The sequence below is a fragment of the Chiloscyllium plagiosum genome, unplaced genomic scaffold (assembly GCF_037043375.1).
Source record: "Chiloscyllium plagiosum isolate Xiang-an unplaced genomic scaffold, Cpla_swu_hap1 HiC_scaffold_45, whole genome shotgun sequence".
NCBI classification, from domain to species: Eukaryota; Metazoa; Chordata; class Chondrichthyes; order Orectolobiformes; family Hemiscylliidae; genus Chiloscyllium; species Chiloscyllium plagiosum.
Window position 1 is genome coordinate 13340221 of NW_028270183.1, and position 5542 is coordinate 13345762.

The window sequence follows — 5542 nt, forward strand, 5'->3', positions numbered from 1 at the left end:
CAGATATCCTAAACCGATCGAGTCCCATTTGCCAGCACCTGGCCCATATCTCTCTAAACCCTTCTTATTCATGTACCCATCCAGACAGCTTCCAAATGCTGTAACTGTACCAGCCTCCACCACTTCCTCTGGCAGCTCATTCCATACACGCACCACCCTCTGCATGAAAATGTTGCCCCTTAGGTTCCTGTTAAATCTTTCCCCTCTCTCTTTAAACCTATGCCCTCTAGTTCTGGACTCCCTAACGCTGTGGAAAAGACCCAAGAACAAAATCTAGACTGACGCTCCCAATGCAGCTCATGATCAATAGGTGTGCTCTCTTTCCTACGCAATGTTAGAACTGTGTGTGTATCTGCCAAACAAAGGCAAGATTGTTGAGATCGAAAGGACAGGCAATGGGAGTGGTGGTAGTGGTGAGAGGTGGTGGTTTCTAATCTAAGCTGCTTGATCATAAACTACAGGAATAGACTATGAGATGTCTCCCAAGGAATATTTGCAGAGGGGATCCAGGCCTAGGCAAACTTCCACATGTGGAAGTCGCTCACATGCCCAGGATATTATCTCCCTTGGCGGGGGGCGGGGGGATGCCCAAGTGATATTATCCCTCCGTCATTAATCCACAGACTCTGGCAATGTCCTGGGGTCGAATCCCACTATGGGAGGTGGTGCAATTTGAATTCAATGAAAATCTGGAATTTGGAGTCAAATGATGACCATGGGACTGTTTTGTGAATCCCTGCAGTGTGGAAGCAGGCCATTCAGCCCATCAATTCGACACTGACTCTCTGAAGAGCATCCCACCCAGACCCTATCCCAGATTTCCCATGGCTAACCCACCTAGCCTGGACACAATGGGCAATTTAGCATGGCCGATCCACCCTAACCTGTGTAACTTTGGACACTTATAGTCCAACAGCTTTATTTGGAGCACTGCTCCTTCTGCTCATATTTCCAAATAAACCCATTGGACTATAACCTGGTGATTAGATTCCCTACAGTATGGAAACAGGCCCTTCGGCCCAACAAGTCCACACTGCCCCTCCAAAAAACAACCCACCCAGACCCATTCCCCTACCTTATATTTACCCCTGACTAACGCACCTAACACTATGGGCAATTTAACACGGCCAATTCACCTGGCCGGAGTGTGGGAGGAAACCGGAGCACCCGGAGGAAACCCACGCAGACATGGGAAGAACATGCAAACTCCACACGGACAGTCGCCCGAGGCTGGGTCCCTGGCGCTGTGCAGCAGCAGTGCTAACCACTGACCCATCGTGGCGCCTTGTGGTGTTGTGTGATTTTTAACTTTTAAGAAGGAGCGGGGTTTCTCTGTATTTCCCCGACATAGGCAGGGTGAGGAGAACACAGAAACTGATATCCCGCCACTTGTCAAAGTATTTTATTTCTTATTCCAGGTCTTTTGGAGCTCTGCCCAGAGATTTAACTTGCGCTTTTCTCTTTCCCACAGTTCTTTCATGTTATTTTCTCTGTTTATTTCCTTTATTGCTGCCTGGCTCCTACCCTCTTGCATGTGCCTCATTTTTTCCATTGCAAGTCATCCTGACACCCACAAAAGGTAAATCCAGCCTCCAGGCCTTATCTGTTCAGTTCTTGTTTCCATGGATTGTTCAAGGACAGCCGGAGGGGCAAGATATTGTATATTGCATTTAGTCAAATGGTATTCGCTTTGATTTTAAATTAGCCCCTCCAGCTGTGTGAGAAATAAAAACTCCAGTCAACAGACATGAATGAGGTTGCATCCCCTCAAAGATGGCTTCCTGATTTCAGTTCACACCTTGTTATGGGAGGTGTGAGGCATGTCCGTATTTGCACTGTAACTTTCTCATCAGCGCTGCTCTTGAATACCTCAGCTGTTAGCTTCTTCACACCTCGCACTTGGTTTCCTCTGTGCGTTCAAATTCTGTCCATAGCCCCTGAGCTGAACCTTGGTCACGAAAGGTACATTGGCACCCACACGGATAGTGTTGTGCAGACTACCCTATTCCCTCACCTCCCCGCCCCCACCCCCCCCCCCCACCTCAAGTCTCTGTCACCTCCTCCAGCTCTCCCCCATTTCTGTGTTTCCCCACCCCCATCCCAGCTCTTTGTGTGTTTTCCCCCCCCCACCCCACCCCCCCCCCCCCCCCCTTCACTTGTACCATCACAGGCCTAAGCTCTTGAATCAAGATGGGAAGTTTCTGCACACAGAATCTTCCAAATTCTCTATCCCAGAGGATTACTTTCATTACTGAAATGATTTGGGTCGGGGATGGACAGAGGTTTGCTCTTGCAGGATGTCAAAGGAAGGATAGGAATATGGAGTGGGAACAAAATATTAGCCAGAGCTAGCCTATGGCCTACTGCCACTACTACTGATGTTAAACCTTCCCGAAATCACTCTCCAACTCTTTGCTGTTAAAGCCCTTTCTTCGTCCATCTGTCCCAATACGTCATGTATCTCCGTATCAAGCATTGAGATGCTTTACTGCATTAAAGCTGGACAGCTGCAAGTCAGTTACACACAATAATGTATGAGTCACAATGCTAGGCCGCACAAACGAATGGACTCTGACATTAGACATCTCTAAGTTTGCTGACTTGGTAAGAGGAGCCTGTTGCAATCGTGTGAGTGAGAAGACTGTGCCCCAGTGCGAGAGAGAGGGGAGAGTGCCCCAGTACGAGGGAGAGGGGAGCGGGCCCCAGTGCGAGAGAGAGGGGAGTGTGCCCCAGTGCGAGGGAGAGGGGAGCGGGCCCCAGTGCGAGGGAGAGGGGAGCGGGCCCCAGTGCGAGAGAGAAGGGAGTGTGCCCCAGTGTGAGGGAGAAGGGAGCGGGCCCAAGTGCGAGAGAGAAGGGAGTGTACCCCAGTGCGAGGGAGAGGGGAGCAGGCCCCAGTGCGAGAGAGAGGGGAGTGTGCCCTAGTGCGAGAGAGAGAGAGGAGTGTGCCCCAGTGCGAGGAAGAGGGGAGTGTGCCCCAGTGCGAGGGAGAGGGGAGCGGGCCCCAGTGCGAGAGAAAGGGGAGTGTGCCCCAGTGCGAAGGAGAGGTGAGTGTGCCCCAGTGCGAGAGAGAGGGGAGCGTGCCCCAGAGCGAGGGAGAGGGGAGTGTGCCCCAGTGCGAGGGTGAGGGGAGCGGGCCCCAGTGCGAGAGAGAAGGGAGTGTGCCTAAGTGCGAGAGGGAGAGGGGAGCGGGCCCCATTGCGAGAGAGAGGGGAGTGTGCCCCAGTGTGAGGGAGAGGGGAGCGTGCCCTGGGGCCCGCTCCCCTCTTCCTCGCACTGGGGCACATTCCTCTCTCTCTCGCACTGGGGCAACTCCCCTCTCCCTCGCACTGGGGCACGCTCCCCTCTCCCTCGCACTGGGGCACACCCCCCTCTCCCTCGCACTGGGGCCCACTCCCCTCTCCCTCGCATTGGGGCACACTCACTTCTCTCTCGCACTAGGACACACTCCTCTCTCCCTCGCACTGGGGCACATTCCCCTCTCTCTCTTGCACTGGGGCCCGCTCCCCTCTCCCTCGCACTGGGGTACACTCCTTTCTCTCTCTCGCACTGGGACACATTCCTCTCCCTCTCGCACTGGGGCAAAATCCCCTCTCCCGCGGACTGGGGCCCGCTTCCCTCTCCCTCGCACTGGGGCGCACCCCTCTCTCCCTTGCATTGCGGCACACTCCCCTCTCCCTTACACTGGGGCCCGCTTCCCTCTCCCTCGCACTGGGGCACACTCACCTCTCCCTCACACTGGGACCCACTCCCCTCTCCCTTACACTGGGGCCCCCTTCCCTCTCCCTCGCACTGGGGCACACTCACCTCTCCCTCACACTGGGACCCACTCCCCTCTCCCTTACACTGGGGCACGCTCCCCTCTCCCTCACACTGGGGCACGCTCCCCTCTCCCTCACACTGGGGCCCGCTCCTCTCTCCTTCGCACTGGGGCACATTCCTCTCTCCATCGCACTGGGGCACACTCCCTTCTCTCTCGCACTGGGGCCCGCTCTCCTCTGCCTCGCACTGGGGCACGCTCCCCTCTCCCTCACACTGGGGCTGGTCCTCTCTTCCTCCACTGGGGCATGCTCCCCTCTCCCTCGCACTGGGGCACGCTCCCCTCTCCCTCGCACTGGGTCACGCTCCCCTCTCCCTCGCACTGGGGCACGCTCCCCTCTCCCTCGCACTGGGGCACACTCCCCTCTCCCTCGCACTGGGGCCCGCTCCCCTCTCCCTCGCACTGGGGCACACTCCCCTCTCCCTCGCACTGGGGAACGCTCCCCTCTCCCTCGCACTGGGGCACACTCCCCTCTCCCTCGCACTGGGGCACGCTCCCCTCTCCCTCGCACTGGGGCACACTCCCCTCTCCCTCGCACTGGGTCACGCTCCCCTCTCCCTCACACTGGGGCCCGCTCCTCTCTCCTTCGCACTGGGGCACATTCCTCTCTCGCACTGGGGCACACTACCCTCTCTCTCGCACTGGGACCCGCTCCCCTCTCCCTCGTACTGGGGCACACTCCCTTCTCTCTCGCACTGGGGCCCGCTCTCCTTGGCCTCGCACTGGGGCATGCTCCCCTCTCCCTCACACTGGGGCTGGTCCTCTCTTCCTCGCACTGGGGCACGCTCCCCTCTCCCTCGCACTGGGGCATGCTTCCCTCTCCCTCACACTGGGGCACACTCCTCTCTCCCTCGCACTGGGCCACGCACTCTCTCCCTCGCACTGGGTCACGCTTCCCTCTCCCTCACACTGGGGCACATTCCTCTCTCTCTTGCACTGGGGCACACTCCCCTCTCTCTCGCACTGGGGCCCACTCCCCACCCCTCGCACTGGGGCACACCCCCCTCTCCCTTGCACTGCAGCACACTCCCCTCTCCCTCGCACTGGGGCCCACTCCCCTCTCCCTCGCATTGGGGCACACTGCCCTCTCCCTTGCACTGGGACACATTCCTCTCTCTCGCACTGGGGCACATTCCTCTCTCTCTCGCACTGGGGCACACTCCCCTCTCCCTTGCACTGGGGCACATTCCTCTCTCTCGCACTGGGGCACATTCCTCTCTCTCTCGCACTGGGGCACACTCACCTCTCCCTCACACTGGGCCCACTCCCCTCTCCCTCGCACTGGGGCACACTCCGCCCTCCCTCGCACTGGGGCACCCCCCCCCCCCCCAATCACCTCTCCCTCACACTGGGGCCCGCTCCCCTCTCCCTCGCACTGGGGCACACCCCCCTCTCCCTTACACTGGGGCACACTCCCTTTTCCCTCGTACTGGGTCATGCTCCCCTCTCCCTCGCACTGGGGCACACTCCCCTCTCCCTCACACTGGGGCCCGCTCCTCTCTCCTTCGCACTGGGGCACATTCCTCTCTCTCTCGCACTGGGGCACACTACCCTCTCTCTCGCACTGGGGCCCGCTCCCCTCTCCCTCGTACTGGGGCACACTACCTTCTCTCTCGCACTGGGGCCCGCTCTCCTTGGCCTCACACTGGGGCACGCTCCCCTCTCCCTCACACTGGGGCTGGTCCTCTCTTCCTCGCACTGGGGCACGCTCCCCTCTCCCTCGCA